At 48.1% G+C, this 26,825-nt stretch overlaps 1 protein-coding gene and 1 long non-coding RNA gene across 5 annotated transcripts in view; one reads left to right on the forward strand and one right to left on the reverse strand.

Moving 5' to 3' along the window:
* Clnk (cytokine dependent hematopoietic cell linker) overlaps window positions 1-26,825 on the forward strand; it is a 185,184-nt gene that overhangs the window by 76,525 nt on the left and 81,834 nt on the right. The window lies entirely within an intron of this gene.
* On the reverse strand, window positions 10,172-26,324 carry LOC124078735 (uncharacterized). The gene is made up of 3 exons (XR_006847030.2): window positions 25,957-26,324; window positions 11,104-12,581; window positions 10,172-10,400 (listed from the first exon to the last, which is right to left on the reverse strand). It is a non-coding gene; the product is annotated as an uncharacterized LOC124078735 (long non-coding RNA).

Raw genomic sequence — 26,825 nt, forward strand, 5'->3', positions numbered from 1 at the left:
GACAATTGGAAAACCAAGCAAAGAAAAAATAAACATCTTGTCTGCATGAACCACACAGAGAAAGACTTTGAGGCAGAAAAGAGAGTGGCCCTTGTGAGGAAAGGGAAGGGCAGTGTGGCCAAGTCAGGAGAGAGGTCAGGGGAGCCTTCCAAGGTCAACAAAGGCCAGAGCATGCACGTCCATGTGGTCTTGGTTCCAAGCCCAAGGACAGGACAGGAAAAGTTTCAGGCATGTGATCAACCTAAACAGATGCATGGTTTGAACAGGCCCTGTAGGCTGCTTTCTGGACATAGACTGGAGGGAGCGAGGAGGGGACATGTTCTTGCCAGTGGAGAGAGTTCGATCTGCTGAAGTCCCTCTCAGGGTCTGATAGTCCTTGTGCCACATGCTAGTCCCTCTAGCAGCAAAGCCTGAGGCCTGCATTCTTGTGCATGTGACTTATGGAGGGATTCCTAGCAGAACCCGAAGGGGAGGGAGGAAGGGAGGAGGGAGATAGAGAAGGTCTGGACTGAGCCTCACTGTACAGGGAGCCCTGGAGCATGAGACATATCAGAGGTTGTGCAACCCAGAGGCTAGGGGCTCAGGATGTCCCTGCAGATAAGAGTGGGGTCCGAGAGGTCTGGCTCGGGGCAGGTGGCCCCTGCCATTCAAAGACAATCCTTCTGAAAAGGATGAAATAGAAGCCATCTCCCACACAGCGGGGAATTTGCTGGCTGAGTAAAGGTGTCAACAGTATGTTACCTCTGATCATAGCCCCAAGTGGCAGTGTTGTCTGAATGGATGAGTCAACCCAATACTCTGTTATGAAACAGAAAATGATGTTGAAACTACTGAATAGGCAACTACTCAGAAGCTTATGTGGTTAGTGATGTTTGAAAATGTCCTTCAAAAGCCAGAACAGAGGGAGAAAGGGGCAGGGTTAGGAGGGAAGGATTCTCATTTGCCAGACTAAAATCCCTGGAGCAGGGGCACTCTTGGGGCCTGGCAGGCTGGGCTTTGAGCTGTACAATGTGCTTCCTCTTCTGCACAAAGGAAACACTCGCCTCCAACACCTTGGACACTGTGCAGCCCCAAGGTCCTGCCGCAGGTCCCATCCCTAGCGGGGGTGTCTCTGGAGGACTCACAGTTTTCGTCAGTAAGACAAACCCATTCTCTGTGTTCATCCACCTTTCTGCAAAAGCATAAGTCCTTCAGGCAGGAGGGAAACCTTGCCCTCAACATGCCTACGGCTCCTGGAGCAGCAGGTGGGTGAAGTTTGCAGAGCAGGGGGCAGCGAAACGTGAGAGCCAGGTCTGGTCTGATTCTAGGAGGAAAGGAGGCACAGAAGCCCCCCCTGTCTAGCAGGAAATTTAATCAAGGAGCAGTTAAGCTGCTGCTCAAGGAATAGGTGGTCTTGAGTGACAGGACCAAGAGTAGAGCCCAGAGGTGGCGTTACAGGACACATCAGCATTAGAGCATGCACCTGCAACTGTGCACTTGGGAAATTGTTAAAATGCGTATAGAGTCATATTATGAGATTGCGACCACCGAATATGATTTCATGCAGGTACAGTTCTTAATGCACATATTTTTACCAAAGATATAATGATTTATGAGTGATCGTGTTACAAACAAGAACATGTCAACATTTGTATTACCTGATCGTTATTTTCCTCTTTTTCCCTTGTACCTATTTTCTCAATTTTCTGCAATGTCCAAGAATTGATTTTATAATAATAAACATTCCATAAATATAAACCTGAAAACAAATTTAATAAAAAAAAGGGATTGAAGGAAGGAAGACAGGAAGAGGGGGCCTGAGTTTTCCCCATTTCCTCAGGAGGAAAGAAGGAGCTCTGTGTGAATTAATCAAAGGGCAATCGAGAGTGTCAGTGGGAATAAAGACAGACTGGTTCAGGTCAATGGAGTCGCAGGAATGGAGAGGAGAGAATGAGCAGGGCCCATCTTCCAGAAGAAATGACCAGTCCATCACCCCCAGGGAAATCCTCTTTTGACACAGACAGAGACGGAGACCCAGGGCTCTGAGGTGAGGTCCCCGAGGCTATAGGGAAGGATGCAGAGCTGGCCCTAGATGACTGGTCACTGCAGAGTGGAAAGGACATGAGCCCTGGGGGCAGGAGGACCTGGGTTGCAAGGATTCAGAGTGTGTGGCTGCAGGATGAGCACAGCCATGCCTACCCCCAGGGTTTCCAGAAGGCCACTGGGGAAATGGACATGCCTGGCAGGTGTGGTTGCTGCCCTGGTCCAGAGGAGCCCTTCTGCCCCAGGAGAGCCCTGGCCCCGTGCTGTACTGGCTCAGGCATGTCTGAGGGACCTGAGTCCTAAAGGAGGAGGCTTGGTTTTAGCACTTCTCACGTTTCTCTCCTCCATCTCTGTCACTCTGTCCCTCTCCCAGGCTCCCTGCCTCTCTCTCTGTCTTGCCTTGTTCTCCTTCTCTTCCACACAAGTGTGTGCACACACCCACACACACCCTAGTGCCACAGCTGTCACTCCTCTTCATCTCCCAGGTTCATGAATGGTCTCACTGGGTCTAGAGGGAGCAGGGGAGAGACCAGAAGAGCCCAGATGAGAGTAGAATCAGCAAGAGCCAACAGGAGGGGCTGGGGTGTCCTCGCAGTGGGACAGGCTTCCCCATTTGCCCCTGTCTCTCCCGTTATTCACCAACCTCTCCCTCCTCACAGGGGGGGACAGGCCTGCTCACCATCCCTGCAGCTGGTGTTCCCCTGCGATAGTGACAGTCAGATCCTGGCAGACGTCCCCAGGGCCTGGCAGACATCCCCATCCCCTTCAAAGTCCCGCATGGTTTAACAACTCCTAGGCAGGACGTCTCCATGCCAGGACGTCTTAGAGCTGGTGCCGCTGTGCTCTTGATGTGCCTGCCGCTTTGGGGGCAAAGATACAGTCACACTCAAAATATCATGACGTCTCTTATTCCACTGTCCTATGAACCTTTGTAGTTCATTTTTGGAAACTGCAGAAAAGACAAGTTGGAGCCCTGAAATCAGTGACACAGAATCAAGGAAACTCAAGTCCAACCTGGGTTCCCACCAGCCAGTTTGCAGATGCTGGACTGGTCACATGCCCTCTGTCATTCTCTGTCCTCACAACCATAGCACAAGGAGCTTGGGTAAATTCACCATTTCTCCAAACACAAGTCACAAGCATTCCACACCTCTGCAGAAGAAAAAAAAAAATGGGTCGTTTCAATCAGGTTGGGAAGCAGGACAAACTCTTTCTCTGTCTCTTGAGTTTCATGATGTTTGTTAACATATTAAAGGTCCTGAGAAGTCCTGCACAGGTGACTTCACATGAGTCTGCCGCTCCTCGTGGAGTGGATTTGGCTAGCACATCTTAGGATCAGGGTCCGGCGTAACATCGGTGCTGCCCTCCTTAGCATCTGCTGATGTGACTTGTTTAAATGATGCTAACAGAACACCTAAGGGCTGGGAAAACAGAAAATGCTCCAAAGCCGTGGGTGCTGCAGTCCTGGGAGGTTCTCATCTCCCAGGGATTCACGTCCTAGCAAGTGTCAGCCTTCCAAGGTGAAGCTGAGTCCCTCGCTGCCTGGTAAGGTCTCACGGGTCCCTCCCTTCTCCTCAGGCCTGTTCTTTCCTTATCTGCACTTTGCTTTGAGACTGGACATCTGGCCTGGCTGGGGTTCCACAGACTGTTTCCTAAAGTTGAGTCTCCCTTCTGCAGGGACAGTATTTTTACCATTTCAGTAGTTTTCAAAGCACTAAATCAAACTGCTTATTCATTTGCCCTTTTTTTTCCCCTCTGAACAGGGAGTCTTTAGAAATCAGGTCACAGAGTTGCATCACTTGTGTGCCTGCATTTTCGTCATTATTATTCTAATTCATTTGAATTTTATAATGTGTCAGGCACCAGCCATTTAGTCTTTTCAAGAATCCAATAAACACTAGCCCTACACCTGATTTATAGAGAAGGACCCTGGGGCATAGAAGTGAATACTGACATTGCCTAAGTCCGTATAACTACAGGTTAGGGCCGACATTTGATCCCAGTCCAGAAGACACCAGAATGCTTACTTTGATGACATCATATTACCAAAGGCACTGAAGAGATGCCCAGCAAATATGTGTTGAAAGAGAAATGAGCAAAATTTTATTTAAGAAACATTCGGCAAGAGAACTGCCTCCCTGATTCTTCATACCCTCAATCCTGGAGCTAATGATCTGTTAACCCTTTCATTCCCGGGATCTGTATCTAAAAACCCATAGAAGAACTTCTTGGCAGGAGCTCTTGAAGCCAAACAGTGAATTAATTGAATAAAAGGTTACCCTTTCTCTGGAATAAGAACTGTGTATAATATAAAATTTTGCTCATATTCTCAAAGCTTTATTGAGGTATCACTATGGACTGAATGTTTACATCTCCCCCAGAATCCATATGTTGAAGCAGTGTCTTCATTCATTTCCACTGCTATAACAAAGTACCTGGCACTGGGAATCCATACACAGAAAGTTATCTCCACAGTTCTGGCGTCCAGGAAGCTCATGAGCAAGTTGCTTTAGCCTTAGTGCCCAGAGAGGGCACAGTCTCCAAGATGGCACCTCAAACACTGAGTCCTCACAAGCTGAAAAGGACAGAAGGGCAAAAGGGGCCCACTAGGTCCCTCTATTCCTTCTACAAGAAAACTAATCCATGCCTGAGAGCAAAGCCTCATGATGAAGTCACCACCCAAGGCCCCCACCTTTTTATGCTGTTTCCTTGGGGATCAAGTCTCAATGTGAATTTTGGAGGGATCGCAAACATTCTAACCACCGTGTGTGTGTGCCCTAATCCCCAGTGCAATTGCATCAGAAAGTGAGGCCTTAGGAGGTGACTACTTTTGCCTGTGGTGATGGGATGGAGCCCCCGTGGTGGGACTGGTCCCCTTCTAAGGAGACATGAAGGGACCAGAGCTCGCTCGCTCTCCACCATGTGTACCGAACAAGAAAGCAGCCCTCTGTGAGCCAGAAAGGAGCCCCTAACCATGAACTGACCCTCCTGGCACCCTAATCTTGAACTAACTGGCTCCAAAGCTGCAGTAAATACATGTTGCTTCAGTCACCCAGTGTCTGGTGTTATGGGCAGCAGCCCAAACCAACTAAAACTTTTGCGTAATAAAAATCACTGGATCGTACGCTCAAATGGGGAGAACTCCATAGTGTAGACTTGGGGTGATGCGTATTGCATTCCCTCTGCCAAACCATGGCACCAGGTTTGATACCAGAACCACGACCTTGTCAATAAAGCAACCGAGGGAACCTGCAGCCCCTGGGGGGAGCCATCCCTGCTGTGCTGTGAAGACCCCTCTCTGCCCTGCACCATCTCAAAGAAGGTGGTACCAAGACCCTCTTTCTATGTTACAGTTAGCCAAGAGCTGTTCTGTAACAACCAGCCAAACCATCAAAGAAGGATAACATTTCTTTTATGTCTTTAAATGGTCACATGAAAGATAAAAAAAAAAAATCTTATCTGGAGAAAACTGTGATCCAAATTTATCCCCAGAATCACCCCGTTAAGCTGTGTGACCACAGAATTCTATCTCTGCATCTGTATAATGGGAATAATCTTCATGACAGCCTGGCTGAGCTCCTGACAATCTGCATCACATTTATCAAATAAAAGGGTAAAGACCTCAAAGACATTTAAGTATTTTCTATTCTTTAAATCTTTGATGCCTAGATTTCAAGGACTCAAATTTCCAACAAAAGCTTCTTTTCCCCTAATCTCTAAGCAGTCATTGTTCCCAAGCCACCTGCTTTTATAACACTGCAAATACCAAGTCCTGTTTTGCTCAGAGGAAAGAGTGATTTGAGAACCATTTAACGGCATACATTTTCTCAGCATTGCAATCACAGAAATACCTGAGCTAAATGGTTCAGTGCTGATCCACTGTGAAAATTTGTGGAGTGTTCAATTACCCTTAGAATTGTCATCTCTTACCTGTGGAGCCCCAGCATCTAATCATGGGACAATAGGCTAGCGGTGGGAAATTTGGGGGCTGCATACAAAGAAAGTTCACTGAGAAGAGCTGGGTCCAGAGCCCTTGTGGAAAGTCAGCTGCCCCTCACTTTTCAGAATGTGCATCATCCTTTTTCTTGAGTTTTTTTTCCTTAACCTCTTCCTGTGGAGGACAGAAGAATAGCAGTAAAGCTGGCATTGGCTTAGGGAATCTAAGGATAGAATGAGATCGAGGGCTGGAGATTCCAATGGCTAACATCTGGGAGTCTCAACTGGATCCCCCTGGAGTCAGGCAGATGCCACATTTCTAGCAAGAGCTCTGTCAAAGACTATGCTCTTGACACAAAGGAATCCTCTGAACCCCGGAATGCAAAGGCCTCACTGACACTTAGCTTTCTTGAGGTGGGTTGCTCATCTATCCCTATAAACGTTTAATAATATCAACTTTCTAGGAGCTGTGCTTGGGGCTGGTAATTAGAAGCCAGGCAAGGTACAGTCCCCAGCCTCAAAAGTCTCCTGGCCTCCAGATGTACTGCAGCTTGTCTGCCCTCTTTGGGAGGCTGCTTCTGTTTTGCTTCAAGGCACAGAGGGGCAAGCAAAAGAGCAGTTACAGAATGATACAGCAAACAGCACCAGAGAAGTCAGCGCAGAAAATCCAGAGAACGAGGGCGTGGTCAAGGCAGGCAGGCGGGGGCCCTGAGCAGGACCGACAAGGAGAACAAACCTCCTGAGGAGGCACTAGGGGGGCACAGCCCGGGTAGGAGGAGCCTCACGAGCACAAGACAGCATGTGCCAGGGATGGAATAAATGGTGTTGTCACTGGGAAATGCAAGGGAGGACAGCAAGGCTGGAGACAGCCCCACCCGGCATCACCAGGTAACAGTCCTGGGGCAGCCAAGACAACCCCCGAGTGAGGGGACAACCCAAGTGACAGGAAGGTTTGGGGCCTTGCTTTTGGTGTGGAGACTGTGGGTGCCAAAACTCCACTGAAAGGATGAAGCAGGTGGTCCCAGGTGAAGGGACAGCTCCTGTGAAATCACACAGCGCAGGAAAGGAAGAGGAAGGGCTGCTGCCCAAGGAGTGGGCAGGGTGGGCCCCTGTCTGGACTTCAGTTTCCTGTTTCCGCCTTGAGTCCTGAAGGGTCTGAGGAGAGGGGCAGACACAAGGAGACGGACAGTGTCGGGCTCCTCCCCTTTCCCCACACAGGGGTTTCTCACTTGGCCGTGAAGACCCTGGCAAGGCAGGGAAGTCCAGGCTACAGAGTTCTCAACACTCTTTCGAGGCAAGAAAACTGGGCCAGCTGTGGAGGCTCCCTCCTCTGTCCCCTGAGACTCCCCAGGGAGTGTGTGTGTCGGGGGCGGGGTGGGGGGAGCATGTCACCTCCCTTGGACTCAGCTTCTTCATCTGCAAAATGGAAGTGAGAAAGCCAGGTGGGGGGCCGCGGCACCATCTAGCTGCCTTTCTGTTGGTGTTTTGTGTTTTGAGAATCAGAGAGATCTATCCCCACCCGCTCACACTCCTGCACCTTCCCTTTCTTTTCTTTAATTTTCTTTTTTTTTTCTTTTTCCACCTACAACCCCTACACACACACACACACACACACACACACATGCCAGTGTTTCCTGCACAGATGAAGCTCCTTCTAATAACCCAGCTGTGAGGTCATTGTCACTCAGAGAGCAGCCAAGATGTGGTGAGAGGGATGTTTGATTTTATTTCCAACAAGGAATAGACCTCAGGCGGCACAGTCCATGAGACTCCACCTGCCTCCGTGGGTGTCTGTTCTGATTCCTCGGCAGCAGCACAAGAGGTCTGAGGGGCTTAAAAGCAGAGAGCCCTGAAACCAGAATGGGTTTATTTTCCTTATGGGGAATCAGCATGCGTAGCTCTGACTAGTGTGGCAACATGGGTCAGAGCACTGGGCCCAGGTGTTCCCCTGCCAGCAGGCACAGCTAAGGAGGACTCATGAGACCCCATGTCACTGAGGTGGGTGTCCTGTGGGGTAGAGCGTCCAGGCAACCATGTGGTTCCATGGGAGAGGAGAACTGAGATGTGCTTCCACAACTGATGGGAGCTAAAAAGAGACACCCCTGTTAAACATGAACTGACTTAGGGACACTGTACATGTCAGCTGACTTTCCGGTTTCAAATATTACAACTCATGATTTTTTAGTAAATTTGCCAAATTGTGTGACCATCACCATAAATCTGTTTAGAACCTTTGCCTCGCCCCCAGAAGGTGCCTCACACCCACTGAAGGTTAATTCCAGTCTTTCAACCGCCGCCCTGCCCCAGGCAACCAACTGCTAACCTACTTTCCATCTCCATAGACTGTCTTTCTCTGGAGGGTCAGATAAGTGGACCCTACAGTCTAACTCTTGGGTCTCCTGCTTCTTTTTCTCGGCATTACGGTTAAGGATGGTGTAGCATGTGTGCTATTCATTCCTTTAGATTGTTCTGCTGCACAGGCCTGTCCATTTGGTCTCTCACCTGTCAGTGGACAGTTAGGTTGTTTTCCTTTGGGGGCAGTCATGAATGAAACTGCTGCAAGCACTTGTGCACAGGTCTGTGGATAGAGACAGATTTGTATTTCTCTGACTCGGACCTAGAAGTGGATTTCTGGGTTATATGGTGAATTCGTGTTTATCGTTTTCAAGAAACTGTCCCCAGATCTTGACACTTTGGCAGAAGCCCATTTCCTCTTTGCTTCTCAACGGACACGCTAGTGATTCTGACATGAGTCACACGCCCTGCTCACCCTCTCCCTCCAGCCCTGGATGAAAAACAAACACAAAAGCGGTTCCTTCTCACCTTCTCCCGCTCATCCTGGACAGAAGACAAGGGCTTGAGCTACAGAGTGAACCTGCCAGAGATAATAATAATAATAATAATAATAATATTTTCACCTCCTCTCTCTCCTTCTTTTCAGTTCATGGTTCAGGGAGAACAGAATAATAGTGAGAGTTCCTCGGAAGTCAAGCCACGAGCTTCAGAAGGTTGCCTCAGGTCATGAATCACCTATTACGGCCTTTATTTTAGTGCTCTGAGCAAAGGTGAATGTCATCTCATTACAGTGTACTACAGCAGACAGGGTTGGCACCTACTAAGTGCCTAGCACAGAAAAAGACGGAAGCAAGAAAGCAGTTCAATGACCAGCGTTGGTCCCTTGATGAGAAGCCTGCACCTCGCAGCTACAGGTCACCCTGCAGTTCTCAGAAGAATTCTGGATCTTTTCTTCCCCTTTTTTCACATTAGTCCTATCAACCAAGATTTTTATAGGAGGAAATAGGACATTTGGACTTGGCTCTGCCCTGGGTTCAGAGCTCCTCCAGTTACAACTGCAGACGCAGGGGACTTGAACTCGGAGAATAGCAAAACAAATATTGAGGAGTAAGCACATTAGGGAAGGGAGGAGGAGGTCCCTAATTTACACTCACTTTGGGACAAAAGAGATGAAATTCTAAGGGATTTGTTCTCCTTGTTCCTGTACTTGAAAGGAGAATAGAATTAACTTTCACTGTGCTCCCAGCCCCATCGTGCATCCACTAAGACATCGTTGTTGATCTCGCTCTAGAGATGAAGAGCGTGTGGCTGAGAGCGGAGGAGTTATTGCATCAGGCCAGAAACCGGGGTTCTAATGCCAGATGTGCCCTGTGCCAGCTGTAACTGGCCGCCAAGCTAAACTCATGTTTTGGTCATATTTTTTGTCACTGTGACCAAAGATGTGATGAGAACATATGGAGGAAAAGTTTACTTGACACTCATAGTTTCAGAGGCCCACAGATGGCCAACTTGAGAGCTCTGGACCCAAGGTGAGCAGAACCTCATGGCGGAAAGGCATTTAGAGGAAAACTGCTCAGGACATGGAAATAGGAAGCAGAAAAAGAGAATGAGAGAGGGAACTCTCCACTCTCCAAGGACAAAATATAAACCCCAAAGGCACACCACCCGTGGGACCACCTCCTCCAGCCACTCCCCATGTGCCTAAGGTTAGCACCCATTTAATCCATATCAGCCGATTAATGCACTGCTCAGGTGAAGGCTCTTGTAGCCCAGTGATTTCACTTCTCAACTCTCTTGCATGAGAATCAGGGGGGCACCTCATATCTAAACCATGGCAGCTCACTTTACCATAGGACACTATGAGTGGCAGAGGTTCAAGGTGCAGTAGCCCGTGGCAAACAACACTCGTGGCAGGATATGCATATATACATGCACAAGTTTATTGTACATTTTACTGAAATAAGAGATTTGTAGCATGCCATTTACAAATAATAGTGAAATACACAGTACTCTTTATCATCGATTCCACATAGTCAATCGATTCTCACAGAATGGTTTCATTGATTTTTTTTGCTGAACTCTTATATCCTTGGCAAATCTGTGTTGCAGTTGACGGATGAGGCAGTTCTGACAGCAATATTTCCTCACTAATGTAAAGGAAAAGCATATTTTTTCCTTATGTTAATAAGCAAAACAACAGGGACATATGTCAGAACTTGTTCATCAGAGATAGAAGCAAATTCTTTGCTGAATCAAATAATAATTTCAAATATCGCAAGATAACCTCTTCAATTTTTATAATATGCACAGTGCTACAACTATAGACATGGTACATTTTTAAGTTAAATTTCTCAAGTTGTTTTCTTAATAAGAACCAACCCCTGATTTGTCACCTGTGCCAATTTCCGTGGTGTAAATATCCCCCCCATGGCCAATGTCAGGCTGTCTGTGTGAAGTCACTACTGCAGAGTGGGGAAGAGAGCACAGAGCCCATTTCCCACATACAGAGGTAACAGATGTACATAAAACTAAGACCACAAACAATAGAAAAATTCAGCAAAATAACTAGAAAGTGGTGCACTTGGTGTTTTTATTATGTTTTCTTTTAATATAACTTATTCACTTGTAATTTTACATAATTTAAGTTTTAATAATGGCTGTTTTTAACATCTAGCATAGAAACCTCTTAAAATGTTATTGCAGAACTCAGCCTCGCAGTGCCGATGTGAGCAACTCCCACACACACTCGGTACCGCACAGGGGCCCTGCTCATCTTCTTCCCACCGTGCGGGTCCCATGTTGAGTGTTTCCTTTATTACCAACTTCCTGATGACAGACTTGGGACTTTACCTGAATACTGCCATTTACTGCTCTGAAGTTGGAGCCAGCAATCTCAGTGCTCACGCGGTCTGAATTCTTATCTCCTGGATGGAGAGAGCAGGATCTGGAGAGGCAAGCCCAGATATCAAGGGCTGCTCACCCATCTCCAGCTGGCCTGGTGACACCACGGCAGGTGACTTGAGCTTTCAGGGCACAAGGCCAGCCCCGGCTCTCTGCTTCCTCTGGAAGCACAGTGTGATCAGTACTCCAGGTGGGACAGAACATCTCCAGCAGGCTGCCGAAGACAAAGCCAAGAAGCTAGAAAAACTATACAGAAAAGAACAGAGGAAAATATGAAACACTGGGAAACTTGGTTGTGTAGTGGTTTCTAGGGAAACAGTTGTGAAGAGGAGAATAATTCTGCGAGCCGACTTGGGAGAGGTGACAGGAGACCGCCACAGAGTCTCAGCTATTGTTAATAGCAGAATAATACCTCCACACCTTGACCCTGGTCCTAGCACACCATCTCTTGCTTGGGTTATTGCAACAGCTTCCAAAACCATCTCTCTCCTTCTATGTTATCCCTGTCTTAGTTCCCATAACAAAATACCTGAAACCAGGTAATTTATAAAGAAAAAAAGTCTGATTAGCTCACCTTCTGAAGGCTGTGCAGTCCAGAGTGTGGCACCACATCTGGCGAGGGCTTACTTGCTGCACCATAACGTGGCACAGGGCATTGTGTGACAAGTCAGAGCCAGTGTGATCGACTGGGCCTCTTCCTCTCCTAATAAAGCCATAATGGAGCCCCACTCTCATGCCCTCAATGAATCCTAATTATCTCCCAAAGACTCCACCTCCGAGCACCATTAACATACAAATTTGGGAATTATGTTTGTTTCCAACACTTGAACTTCTGTAGGACACATCCCCACCAATCCATGTACTCTGCAGGCCACAGGCAGGGAGATGCTTGGACACATCCCTGGGAGCACCTGGACCCTACATTGGCTTCTCGTGTATTTGGAGCCTGAGTCTAAGGCCTCCCAGTGACTGCAGGGCCTCGCTGCCCCTGCCCTGAGTCCCCAGGTCTCTGGCCCTGATTCTGTCGTCCACCCTGCACTCACCCCAGGTTAGCCACACAACCTCCTTCCTGTGACTCCACCGAAAGCTGCACCCCTGCCCCAGGACCTTTGCTCCATTCATTCCCTGGACCTGTGGTTCTTCTTTCAGAGACTCATAGCTGAAGCCACATTGCCTTCTCTCATTCTCTCCTTCTCACCTTGACCAGCCCGTGGAATACCCCGCCTGCCTGCCCACCCCAGCCACCTGGCACTCCCGTCCTCCCAGAGCACCTTCCACCTGCCACGTGCCAGATCCATTCCTGATTCATTCTGTTGATTGTTATGGTCAGTCTCCTTTATTCCAAGAACAGGGTCCTTTGGTCTTTATTCCACGGGAGGCAGGAACTCTGCTTGGTTCAATGGTTCACTCTGAGCTCATATTGCACACTAAGGGGGAGAAATGTGTTATTGAATTACTTTGGAAAAGATTTCCAGCCTACATGTTTATTGAGGACTTACCCTATTCCAAACACTATTCTAAGTATTTTGCATGCACTATCTCATTTAATTCTTATAATATTCTCAAAATATAGCAAAACCTAAATATCCCCAGTGCCAAATGATGCTCTTAAAGAGTCCCTGGGCAGCACAAAAGAGAGGATGTATTACAATGATTAGCTCCAACCCTGCTTTTCCAGGTTTGGCTATCTTTTGATAGGGGGCTGTGAAAACTGGTGTTGCCAACCCATATGATAAGCTAGACCTGCTGCAGCTCAGAGCTCAGCAGTGGGGGAAAGGAACTAGGTTGGACAACAGCATACAAATCCTGGGATAACTTTTGGATCCTGGCCACTCTCCATTTCCATGAACCCAAGTATGATGCAATAGAAAGAAATGGTCTTAGAGAAAGACAGGCCTTTTACTGCATCCCACTCCAGCACTTAGAGCTGTACAGCTGCAGGCAATATGCTTTGCCTCTCTGTGCATCTTCTTCTCCGTCTGTAAAATAGGAATGAAGCTTCACCCATAAGCTATCAATAGGACTAGAGGAACTGGTTGACACATACTTAAGTAGAGTCTTTCACAAGGCAATTGATCCATTCCCTTGTGTTTTAGGGACTTATTTCAAACTTTCGCTTTCTCCTGAGGAATGTGATGCTGGACAGATCTTCTATTAAAGCTCGGCTGTATCACTTTAGGCCAATCGTGTTGAACACTTCCTGTGGGCAGAACCCCATTCTGAGGGCTGGGAATATGTAAATGCACCAATGTCATCTTTGCACTGAGAGATGAAGGCAAGTCTCTTAATCTGTCTCAACACTCGGTTGGCTGCAGGACAAACCCAGGTGGCCTAGAACCACAAAGCTGGCCTTGACTGTTAGTCTGTGGGCCTTTCACCCTAGAAACTGTAGAAAGAATGGGTGAAATGTATACTGCAGGGTCAGACCCACTCAGGGAGGCAAGTCTCATGGCACTGCCTTCAGGTGCAAAGCTGGCGCTGAAGGGAGAGAACAGTGGAGAGTCTCCACAGACCAACGGAGGAAGACCCATGTGCCATGCTCAGGAGATGGGTGGGCTGTAACAGTGGGTAGTGGAAGCTTCAGATTTTAGCCAGACTCTGCAGCATGCTGGGTGGGTGGCCAGAAGTGATAAGAGGTATGGACAGAAACGGAGACATTGAAAGGCCCTGGGGACCCCCAGAGGAGAGGAGGCAGAAGCCACACCCAGCAGCTGGCCTTGGGCCTTCTCATTTCCTCCCGGCCTTGATTTCCCTTCTTTTCTTGGACTCTCTGGAGTCAGACAATGTTGAACAAAGGGATGGAGGGAAGACTGTTCTCCTGGAGGGCCCCCCCTCTCTAGCAGTCCCTCCTGCACTCAAAGCACAAGCCCCCTCTGGCATTTCCACAGACCACAGGCAAAGGTCACTTAGGCTTCTGTTCCTTGGGGGTTTTACTGGTGTGCACTGACCAGGCACAAATCAAATTTTCTGAGAGTTTTTTAAAAATGCACTTATTGGTTTTTCATGTTGTTTTCTATCACGCATCCAGAATCTTTCAGCCATGACCATCTATAAATTAAATTCCACTATGAACATATCCATAGACCTGCAGAAAGGGTAATTCGCTGTTGTTATTGTATTTGCTCATCGTGAACATTGATGGTCTATTAGAAGCTGCATTCCCTGCCAGTCAAGGGAGGGAAAAGAAAGGAGAAAGCATTTGAGAAGACAAGCTGTAAGGCTGCTCTTTGTCTTGGTTCATTTATTTCCTTCTGCTGAGTCCAAATTTAAGCAAGAAAAAAAATAAAGGAGAAAAAGGTTTTCTGGGGTTTCTTGAAACCTGGACATAAGGATTCAGGATTACTTGTTTTCTAAATTAGATTTTCTTTTTTAGTCTTTCTTGCTCTCCTCAAGAAAATTACAAAGAAAAAGAGGAGCATAAATTTCAAAGGCACACAAGGAGGCTTAATGAGAAGAGGAGTTCTAAGGAGCTCAGAGCTGATGACAGGGACCATGAACAGCGCTCCTGGCCTGGGGTGTGGAAGGGCTGTTCTCGGTCAGCATCTGGCAGCTGGGACAGCTTCTTTCATTTCTCGAGACCTAATTTTCCTCATCTTTAAATTAACAGATTCAAACAGATGATTCTGTTTTTTTCTCCCAGCTCCACGCTCTGAGATTCTTTAAGGTCATAGCTCCGGGAAAAGGAAGAGCTAAAATCAGATGCCACCTTCCACTCTGCACCTGTAGCCCACAGGCAGAGCTAGTCTAGAACATTCTGGACATAGTTTCTACCTTAGGAAACCAGAGTTGGTTATTCCCTTGAGAGATCCTTGCCTCCCTGTAAGGCTTGTCTCTGCTGATGCTCTGTGGGAGGTACGCAAAGGTCGCCCTGATGTCAGGAAGCTCAGGGTCTCGGTGGAAGTGGTACCTCACAGAGGATGGCTATGCTGGTGGTGACCCCTGAGAAGTGAGGCCTGATCCTCTTCAACAGAGAACCTGGGGCTTCTGCTGAGCCAGGGGAAGGTAGGGGTGAGTAACACCCCGGGGACCCCAGGAGCCTGAAGGAGGTCCCATGTGGGAGGGGCTGCATCTGAGCAGGTAGAATCCAACAGGCAGTGTGGCCCTGTGGACACAGGAAACCAGATCAGAACCAGAGAGACCATCCGGGAACCAAGCAGCCGATGAGTCAGGAGTAAATTAGGAGACACCAGGTGACCATTCAGATTAGGAAAGTATAGAAGGGACAAAGGCAGAGGGGATGAGAGCCCCTCACTTGCTGGTGTGGCCATTGGTTTCCTGAAGGCAGACCCTGTCCTGCCTTGTCCACCTGTATCCCAGGCCAATTAACATTTGCATCCTCTGGAATGCATCGGTTGAAATCCTAACCCCTAATAATGGTGTTTGGGACTTTGGGGAGGTAATTTGTGGATGAGATTAGTGCCTTTATAAGAAGAAACCCAGAAAGATGCCTCAGTATTTTTCTTGGCCACATGAGGGTACAATAAGAAGATGGCCACCTACAAACCAGGAGACAGGCCCTCAGCAGGTGCTAGTTCTGCCTGCATCTTGATCTCGCCCTTCCCAGTCTACAGAACTGTGAGAAATAAAAATTGGTTGCTTCAGCCCCCAGACTACAGTATTTGATCCAGCAGCCTGCATGGACTCAGACAGAGCCTAATGCAACACTCAGCCACCGGCTACTGGGTAAATACCCGATCAAAGACGGCGACAGGATGTGCCAGCCAACTCCAGTTCAGCCCGGGGAAGGACCTGAGTCTGAGAGGACTCTGTTCCCATGCTCCTGAGACAGCCTTTCAGGAGCAAAGAGGAAGCAGGAGGAGCGGGGCAAGGTCCAGGTGGGGACGTGGGAGGTAGGGTTGTCATTCATGGAGGAGAGCAACTGCTTCCTGGCCCACAGGGGCACAGGGTCCATCTCCTAAGCACATTCGAGAAAGATCATTCAGAAAGATGGTGTCTGAGCAGGGACTAGAAGACCAAGGAGAGTTTGGGGATGAAGAGATGGAGAGGGAGGAGGAGAGAGAGATGTCCCATGGAGTGATCAGCTTGCAGGGTTTCATCCCACAAGAAGAGCAGATGGCCTGCCTGCAGGTGGCCAAACAAAACCCAAGGCCTGAAAGGACAACTGAGACAAAATTGCAGGGGTCCTCGAGTAGAAAGAGGTTAGTGTCCAGAAGGTCATCAAAAGAGCCTTGTCGGCGTCCAGGTGAAAGATCAAGGGGCTTCACTAAGCCCAGGACCCTTGAGCCAGGCAGCATGGTACAGCCCTCTTGGGGCATGGGTTTTAGGGCTTTTCCACTCCATGTGCAGCTGCTTAGGAATCAGGACTCTCATGGCTCTCCTTTTAAGGCAGAAACCACAAAACACCCAGGACCTATGTGGTCACTGTCCATCATGGTCAGCACAAGGAGTCCCACCCTCTGGTCTCACAAGTGAAGTGGCCAGGACCTGGAATGGTTAAGCAATTTAGTTTGGCCAATACAATGAGTCAGTAGAACAGTTCAGGATCCAACCTGAGTGGCCCAACCAAGCTGTCATTCTCCCACAGCAGGCTGTCCCTGGAACTGTGATCCAGGCTCGTGACTATGAATGCAACAAGCAGACACACTGGGCAAGACAGGCAGGCCCTGGGAGCAATGCCTCGAAACTGGAAGCTGCTTCAAAGTCTGTCTTCTTTTTTTTTTTTTTTCCCAAAATCATTTTCCTTGATTTCTGCTATAAATGTGTCACTGCTTTAAATGTGACACAGGGCAGGCATGGCCTCCACATTTGGTGGATAGTGAGTCATAGAGTGCAGAGACACAATGAGATCCAGTACCTCTCTGCTTTCCAGCCTCTGGGCAGGGTATGATGCCCATAACCATCTGCCTCCCTGCAGATCCACGCAAGATAGTGAGGCAAGGGTTCACAGGGTGATCCCCATCAGGATATTGGACCACATGTTATAACAACAGCATCACTGTGTCCCCACCATAGCTCAAACTCCAGCCTGACTCTGGCGGGGGGATGGTAGGGGGATGTCCCACATTGAGGCCACGGTAATGGGATAGGACCAGTTTACATGTCACTGTTCTTCTCAGCCTCCTGAAAGTCCTGCTTGGCTCTCAGAGAACCCTTGGCTCTCAGAGAACACAGTTCTGATAGTCCCCCTGCTATTCTTCAGCCAGTGCAGGGTGGACTGCCTATGAACTCTGGGGTCTCTTCTGTGAAGTAACAGGTTTTAAACTGGGATACATGGAACTATAGACCTTCAGTGACTGGATCCCTGAATCTTGGTTTCTGCATCTGTAAAATGGGGACAATGTGAGTCTTTTATTTGAGGAATTGTGAAGATTCTTTCAGCTCACCCAGGACCACACCTACAATATTGCAGAGATTTACTACCTGTTAATGGTGTTTCCCAACTCTTCTCTGTTGGAAGGTAATTTCCAAAAACTGAATCTTTACCACCTCTATTAGTCAGAGCTCCTTAGAGGAAAAAAACAAATCATCCAGGTAGGTAGGTAGGTAGGTAGATAGATAGATAGATAGACAGACAGACAGATTGATAGATAGAGATGTATGTTGGCATTTGAGAAGAGAGTCTGTAAGGAATTGGCTCCTGGACTGTGGAGCTTAGTGGGTCTGAAATCTGTAGGGGAGGCCAGAAGCCTGAAGATGCATGTAAGAGATGATTACAGCCCAGAATCCCAATTCCTCAGGGCAACAGTCTAGAAACTCAGGCTGTCCTCTATGTTGCCATCTTGAAGCAGAATTTCTTCTTCAGGAAACCTCTACCTTTACTCTCACGGCCTTCAAGTGATTAGAGGAGGCCAATCGACATCATGAAGGGTCATCCACTTTACTCAAAGCCTGGTGAACATAAATACTAATCACATTTAAGAAATACCTTCACAGCAGCACGTAGAATGGCATCTGGACAGCATGAGCTAGCCAAGTTGACACATAAAATTCACCAGCAGGACACGGAACAGGAAAGGCGCCAAGTAGGTGGGGGCAGGAAGGGCAGGCTCTCCCTGTGGTCAGTTCAGTACTGAGTGGACTCTCCTCTCCAGCTCCCTGGGAAGGGTCACCAGCTCAAACTGTCAGGGGCCAGATAGTTAATTTAAAAATATGAGAGAATAGGAAATGGAGGTGGGCTTCATGAACTTGAGAGAACAGGTTCTGTGTAAATATATTTTAATTCATACTCTATAAATAACTGTAGCTAGAAGGCTCTGGGGGCCCTTCACTTTTTCAGAGTGGAATGGTGCCGGCACCTAGGTGGAGTCAGGCTCCAGTCTGGGCACATCACACACCCAAGAGCCTGGGACTGACTTGGATGCACAAGGAGAGCGCTGGCCATCCTCTGGGTTTAGAAGAAGCCGTGTACTAGAATGTGACTTGAAGGAAGCTTACACATATCACCTCTGCCAATCTCACTCAGGGACCCAAAGGGTACCAATCACCTGGGGAAGTGTCACCAAGTGTCACCACAAAGGCGTGACACTGACTTGGTGACCATTCTGAGGGTGTCGGGAGCATCACATCCTGCCACAGTGATTGCACTGGCCTCTCACAGGAGGAGACAGGTGTTGGGGGCGGGGGACCGGTCTGTTCTGGTATTTGCTAGAGCCTGTGGAGCTTGCTGAAAAGCTCATAAGGACTGACATAATAGTTTCAGAGGACATAGATGGCTACACAGCAGGCAGCAGAAAGATCCTAGCCGCTTTGGCCTGGAGGCTTACAAGAAACCCTCCAGGAGTTGCTAAAGCATCATCCCCATTCATACACCCCTGCAGAGGAAGCCGCGTGTGTGGAGGATGGACTGTAAGGCCTGCGCCCTCCACGCTCTGGTACCCATCGCCCTCCCTGGGCAATGCCCCTAAGTGTGAGGGGCTCCTGCGGCTGTTCTCTCTGCTCACACACCGTGCTCCCCACAGCATACCTGGCACCCATGTACGGGGCTGCCTCCGCACGCCATGCAGTCATTTCTGCAGAGGCTCCAGCGGACTCCAGCTGCTTGTCCTTATTTTGACTTGTCTACATGCAGTTGGCATCAGACCCCTCAGGTTGAGGGCCCAGTCCCTCAAGACTGCCCTCACTTCAGAGGCCATAAGCTCTGTGCTTGTGACTCACAGTCTGCACCTCAGGGTTTCCATGACCCCTGCCTGGGTTCTGGATTTGCTAGAGCAGCTCACAGGACTCAGGGCAACATCTTACATTTAGTTACCCTCTACTACAAGGGATCTCTTTAAAGATAGGAGAGATCAGCCAGATGAGGAGACACACAGGGAGGGGACGGGAAGGGCTGAGAGCTCAGGAGCTTGGGTCCCCTAGGAGCTGGGATTGGCCACCCTCAAAGCACTGGGATGCGTTCTTGTTCACCAACAGGAAACTCCTGAACTCAGTTCCTTGGGGGTTTATTGGAGCTTCCTCACATAGGCAGGATTGACTGAATCATTGGCCATGGGTAGCCAACTCAGCTTTCAGTCCCTATTCTCCTCAGGTGGGGGTTGAGGCTGTGAGTTCCAACCCCCTAATCATGTGGTTGGTTTCCTTGGCAACCAGCCCCACCCACCCAGTGGTTATCTAGGAACTTTTCAAACACCACTTCATTGACACACACTCCAAAAGGGGTTCATTATGAATCACAAAGGACACCTTGCCTTCTACCTTTATCACTCAGAGCTGCTCTGAGCTGTGTCAGAAACCAGAGGACAAAAAAGCCAAATACTTTCACAAAAGATCCTTGTATTGCTCCAGTCTCTCAGGAAATTACAAAGGAGCATAGCTCTGAGCCGGGAACTGTGGACAAAACCAAATATGTACTTCACAGGGTCCCAAATAATAGGACATTGATGGGAAGTCACTTCCATGACGACAGCACATAAGACTGGCTTTTTTTTTTTTTGTCTTCTTGGTTGACAGGAGTTGATAGGGGAAGCCACTATGTCAGGGAGGCTCACCTGTCCTTATTTTGACCTTGTCTACATGCAGTTGGCATCAGACCCCACGGGTTGAGGGCTCACTTCAGAGGCCATAAGGAACTGAGGGCAGACTCCAATGGGTGTCCAGCGAGGAAATGAGCCCTCCAGCCCAACTGGCCAAAAGAAAGTCTATCCTGTCAGCAAGTGCCACACCCAGAGGCAGACCCCTCCCACTGGAGCTCTGAGATGAGAATCCAAAACTAGCAGTCACCCTGATGGCAGCCTTTCAGGAGACCTGAAGCAGAGAAGCCCATCAAGCTGAGCTGGAGTCCCCAACCGACCAGAAAAAAAACGAGATCATAACTGCAGGTTTTTTAAGCTCTACATTTTGGGTAACATTTTTAGGTAGCAATGACTGATACAGTATGCACAGTTTCTAAGAATGAGACAAAAGATACTGTAACATCTGTAAGATGCTAATCAAGCGTGTGTTCCTTCCTTCTGAAAGACACAATACAGAAAGTAAGGGGACATGGGGCTGGGGCTGGGGCTGGGCTCAGTGGTAACACACTTGCCTGGCATGTGTGACACACTGGGTTCAGTTCTTAGCACCAAATATAAATAAGTAAAATAAAGGTCTATCAACAACTTTAAAATTTTTTTTTAATTGAAAGAAAAAAAAGTAAGGGGAAAGAATTGATAATAGTGACACAAGGGCTGACTCCCTGACACATGTGGAAGGCAGTGCAATAGCACCAGGGTTTTGCAAAAAGGAAAAGCTTTATTGCAAAGTCCACCAGCCTGGAGGGTTGGGGAAGGATGGGGATTTATAGGAAGGCAAAGAGGAGAAGCTGCTTGCTGATTGGATGGTGAGAAGGGGAACCCTAGGGTTCCTTAACTGGTCATTATGCCCCTTCAAGGACAACATATTCCCTTTGGCAAGGTGGGAGGAAATGGTTTTCATGTTCTGAGAGGGGAATTTTGAGCTTGTGACATCAAAAGGTCTTTGGCTGCATGAGCTGGCTTCTACACGTGTTCATTCTCAAAAAGACAATTTCAAACTGTCCTTGAGTGGTTTCTGGAGGCATTTTTTGAAAGACAACTAAGCACTCTGTTGTTTAAGGGATTTATGACCACGGGTATCCAGACACGGTGATTTCCACCAAGGGAGAATTGGTGAATTGTGTAAAGGAGAAAGAACAAACCCAATCACACAGACTTCACAAGGCAGTAGAAATTTTCATCATTGTATGAAGGAGAAGGAAACCTCACAGAGGCCCAAGGTGAGTCCAAGGTGATGCTAGAGCAAAGGAAGGGCAACAGGTGGCCACGGGGAGGCTGTGGCTCCTGGAGGACCATGCAAAAGCACACCGTGTCCTGCTGGCACAGCTGGGCCACGCTGGGATCACAGGTCTGTAAGAGCTGGCACTGCTGCCCGCTGAGAAGAAAGATCCTCTGTGCTTGACAACGTGGGCCATTGTCCCGGCTTCCCTCTCTCCAAGGGTGGGGACAAGCAGATGCTGTGAGCATGAGAAGAAGGAGGCACAACTAGTACAGAAGGACTTTAGGGCTTCACAGTGGGCCTGATGATGACTTAGAGGAGACAGCAGAACAAAGACAGTGTCAATGTTTCAAAGATGTCACTAGGGATGAGCTTCCTATACCAGGAAATGAAGGAACAAAACTTGACCTGGCCAAAGGGATCTCATTACATGGAAAGATTTGTCCTGCTCTAGACGGTATGCTGTGCAGAAGCTGGCTGGAGCAATCAAAGCCTTTGGCAAGAACTGGAAGGAATTCTAAGGTTATGCAATGATACAGCTTTTAAAGTTTTGTAGAATGAGATTAGATAATGAGGCTCGAGTTCCTGCTGTAAAGGACATGCTGGAATGCAATATTCTAAGAAAATATTGAGCCACGAACTGGCTAACAATGATACAGCCACTGCATTTGGAGAAAGTCAAATCTACATAGAATGTCCATCCAGAGCACCCAAGGGTCCCAGAGGAAGGAAGGTGGAAGGAAGATTGAAATGATCTGCATTTGAAGTAGGAAGCCTACATTGGCAGTAGGTCTTGAGCTTCTTGGATGTTGCTTGGTTTCAAGTTGAAAAGCACTTTGTGTTGGTATCCCCTGCTGTATGGAATAATAAGGGCATGCTATGCACCAACCGCACCCCCCCCAAAATAAAGGAACAACTTTGTGGTCAAATTAGGTAATAGCTCCAAGACGTAGATTGGCTTCCCTGAAATTGAGTAACGTGCACTTTGACCTGGTAGAAATACAATGTCAACTGTCCTTGATGCAGCTGGTTGCCTACCTGTGATGTTAATTAGGGATTGGGGGAAAGAATTGGGCCCTAGATAATACATGTGATCACTAATAAGCGATGGACATGTGAGGAAAGTGCAATAATCCACCTTTCCCTGTGTGTGCCCTGGGAACAAGATAAACAGAGTGACTTGCTCAGCTGTCAGGACTGCGTTCAAATGGAAACCAGGCACCAGAGTGTACACACCCCGTGTGCCCATCCCACGTCACCTGCTTGTCCACTCCTTGCCAGGGGTCATCTGCTCTCAGGATAACTCCTGCCCTTGGCCATACTCTTCCTTCTTCTTTGGGTTCTTTCTTCTTCTCTTTTACTAAAAATTAGAGCCCAGCTCCTCTTCTCTGGAGGGTCCTCAGGCTCACTAAATACAGGGTCAGAATCCAACCTGGTCTTGTCCTAGATGCTGCCCAGGTCGCGTCCTCAGCCTTGTTTGAATGGAGTTGCCCCACCTGGAGCACTCGCAGCCACTGACTGGCCCACCACGGTCCACAGCCCAGTCCTCCCACCCCAGCTCAGGAGAGCTCTCCAAGGCCATCATTTCAATCACTGAGATGTCCATGGTTGAGACTATCAACCAGAAGCCCAGCGCTGCCCCTGCTCTTCCCTGCACAGGGTTGATCCTGGGAAGCCCCCCTGATACACGTGCTACACCATCTCTGCCTCAGCACCTGTTTCTCGGGAGCCCAACCTGAGACAGTTTCTGAAGAGACAGGGCAGGAGCTGAACAGGAGAGAAAGCTCTAGAGGGTGGGGAACTGGCCCCACCAGGCTGCTGGGAGGGTGAGACGGGTTAACACGTGTGAAAGCCAACAGTGACCAGGGAGCGCTAAGTCTTACAGAAGCGTTTGGCTGTTCTGATTATCACTCCAATTAGAATGTCATATGTCATTATTATTCATGATCTTAAGAGTTAAAAAAAAAAATTCTATCTGGACTAGTCCTTGAAAGAGTATCACACCTTCAGGGCAACGTGTGCAATTTCTCACTGGTTTTCATTCCTGTGCATCTGCCCAGGCTGTAGCTGAGGGCATCTCACTCTACAGGTGAGACATGAGAGAAATGGCCAGGCTGGACTGGAGACGGTATCTCTCGTTTGCTGGATAGACTCCCCTCCTTGTGGGTCACCCCCATCTCACCAAGTCATCGGTCTGCAAATATGCAGGTGTCCTTCAATCCCAAACCAGCGTCACCACCCAGAGGCCCTCCTTGACCTCTCCCTCCACCTAATGATCTGACCATCTTCTCCCTTTCTTCTTCGAGCGTGTGTGTGTTCACCTTGGCGTGCGTTGCCCAGCTCAGGCTTCCATGGGACTCTGACTCATTCTCTTCCCCGGGACAGGGTAGGTGGTCAGCATATTATTTCCCCAGTTCTGCCCTGAAATGCCGCCACAAACTGGGTAACTTTAAACACCTTCCAGAGACCAGAAGTCTGAAAGGAAAGAATCAGCCCAGCCATGCTCCCTCCAAAAGCTCTAGGGATGGATCTTCCCTTGCCTCCTCTAGCTTTGGGTGGCTCCCAGGGTCCCCTGGCTTGTGGAAGCATTGCCCCGGTCTCTGCCTCCTTCTTCACATGGATCCTCACATGACCTTCTTCCTCAGGTTTCCTCCTCCTTTCTTCTCCGAGAACACATGCCAGGAATTTAGACCCACTTTGTACCAGGATGGTCTCATCTCAATATTATTTGCTTAACTATGTCTTCAAAGACTCTTTTTCCAAGTAAGGTCACAGGCACAGGCTCCAGGTGGACACATACTGTGGTGCCCACCACTCAACCCACCACAGTAGATATATTTTGATTCTAAGACCCAGAACTGGCTTCTGTTGGGTCCATCTGGCAGGTGATGCAGGTCTGCAGAGGTCAGTTCCAGAAGGAATGCAGGGAAGGGAGGAAACAGGAAGAGGGGTGAAGGAGGACTAGGTGGATCTTATTGACTGACCATGAAGAAGTAAAGTACAAAAGAAGTCAGAGGTGGCTGAAAAGCATGGACCCTCAGTGCTGTGAGGGAAGTCAGGATGAGAAGCTGGACCTCGCTGGCCATGTGCTCTGTTTTAACAGAATGTGAAGGGAGTGCAGGATGATTCATTGGCTGAGCCAGGGACTCTGGGCCTCAGTTTCTCCACAAGCCTGTGGCAATTCCAGCTATCCTGGAGTGTGCAGAGTTTTCTATGCAAGGGCTTTACACACTTAAGTAAGTACATGGTTCACTATTGCACATGAACCTAGCCTGGCAGGTCAGTTATCTACTTATCTATGTAACTATTAATTATCTTACAAAGTGTCCCAACAGCATGTTGGGTGGGTTAGCCAGTGTTCTGGGAAAGAAAAGGATGTCCAAGATATGCCACCTGGCAAGAGGACCAACACAAGGGGAGAGGAACACACAGGCACATACAGGGCAATATGATAAAATGAGATTGTTTCATTTACTGCCTGCCCTCACCCTGTATGACATCGGCCTCATGCAGCAGGCTTCCTCTGTCTTCCATAATTATAATTACTGTATCTCATTGCTAAGCAACCTGCCTGGGACAGAATGGGACCAGTTGCTATTGGTTGAGTCAATGAACAAATGGATTCTTGAATAAATGGATGAATGGAAGGCAGTAGCTTGCAAAAGTACTACAGGCACTCACAGAAGCAGCAGCAGGAGGAGAGAAGTCATAGGGAAGACACCTTTGAACTTGACCCTGAAGAATGAAAAGTATTTTGACAGATCCAGAGGAGGCATAAAGACTAATCTGATGGATGATATAGGAGCATCAAAAAAAAAAAAAATACACATAAATAAAATATGGCTCAGAAGTTACAGCATGGGGGCCTGGCAGGAAGGGCAGCCAGAAATGAGAACGTGGTAATGGAAATAGAATTCAAGGTCATAGAGAAGCAATTTTGGCTATTATGGTAAAAAAAGAAAAAATGGATTTTATGCTGCAGGAATGGAGAACCAGGCAGAACTTTCAAGCAGGGAGGTGACATTGTTGGAATCCTGCTACTTAGAAAGTTGTTCTTGCAGCAGTTTGTTGGGTGAACTGGAGCCTAGGAGTCCAGGAAAGCAGGTGGGGGGGGTGAGCTCGAGGCCAGGAGGGAGCCGCTGAAAGCAGAGGCTGGCTTATGAGGTGAGGAGGACCGGATGCTGTCAAGAGGCATTTACAGATCCAAGTGTTAGGGTCTGCAAGATGGCAATGATGGAGCAGGAGGAAAGGGGAGGCCCCAGCTTAAGGCCCAGGCTGCTGATTTGGAAATGAAGCAGTGAGCAGTGGCACTTCGCCCCAGGGAGACAGTCAGGCCTGCAGGATATCAGTAAGAAAGACCCAGACAGCAGTTGGATGTCCACGTCCGAAGATAGACATGATGTCAAGGTGCACATATGGACCGATGAATCAATTTGCCCAGATGGAAAAAGAACAGTAAAAAAAAAAAAAATACGGAAATGATAGAGCAATGAAATCATTTTGAACAATTAAAAAACAAAAACAATGAAAAGCAATCATGAAATCACAAAATAACACCATTATTTTCTAAAAGGTCAGTCTGCAGAGAGACAACTCACTGTATTTTTTACTTACCATGTTACATTCCATGGGCCACACATGAAAGCGAGTTGGAGAGGGGCCCTCAAGTTATCATGAGATCTGTCCCACAGTCCCCGAGTGCATTCTGCATGTCCCTGGAGGCTCCCTGTAACCAGGCACACTTCCAGGCACTCAGGAGGCTCCCTTGGCTGGCAGTCAGATGCAAAGGCAAACTGTGAGCTAAAACAAAAGTGAAATTAAAATCCAGCCACGGACTGCAGAGGAGCCAGTCTGCAAGCCAGGAAGTTTCTCTGGGGAAGTACCCCTGAGCCGAGGTCAGAGACCTGAGATAGTCAAAAAAAGGAAGACAATCAGTGTCCCAGAAAGGGGACACTGGACCTGAGAGAGCCCTGTGGGATGAAGCCAGGGACAGTCCAGGGCCCAAGAGGCAAGGCTAGCCCAAATGAAGGAGAGCAGGAGAGACGAGGTAAGACCACCTTATGGGCCGATGTTCAAGGAAATTCTGTTTATGGAGGAAAAAGTCACCAGTAAGTGTTTGATAAAGCTGATGAAATGTGTGCAAAGAGAAAGAAAGTTTGTTGAACTGGCCTAATTAAATGAACTAGGGATGCATAACAATGAGGGTTTATGATAGTGAATGTATTTAATGAATTTTAACAAATTACTTCAATTTGAAATGATTTAATTTCTTCATGGAAAGTGCCTTAGCAAAGTGCCTAAATTACATGGGAGTTTCATAAAGATTACTCGGATCAGAGCTGCTCTTGCTTTGAGTCTGCCTTCCTGTGAGATGATATTTACTAGAGTTTTGTCCAATTCAACAAATATAAGGAACCATCTAGAATGTGCTGGCCACTGGCTCACAGTTGACATCCTCGAAGTATTTCAGCAGCCTCTGGTGA

This window comes from Marmota monax, unplaced genomic scaffold (genome assembly GCF_021218885.2).
Source record: "Marmota monax isolate L192 unplaced genomic scaffold, Marmota_monax_Labrador192_F-V1.1 WCK01_AAM20220418_F8-fsc00009, whole genome shotgun sequence".
In the NCBI taxonomy this organism is placed as follows: Eukaryota; Metazoa; Chordata; class Mammalia; order Rodentia; family Sciuridae; genus Marmota; species Marmota monax.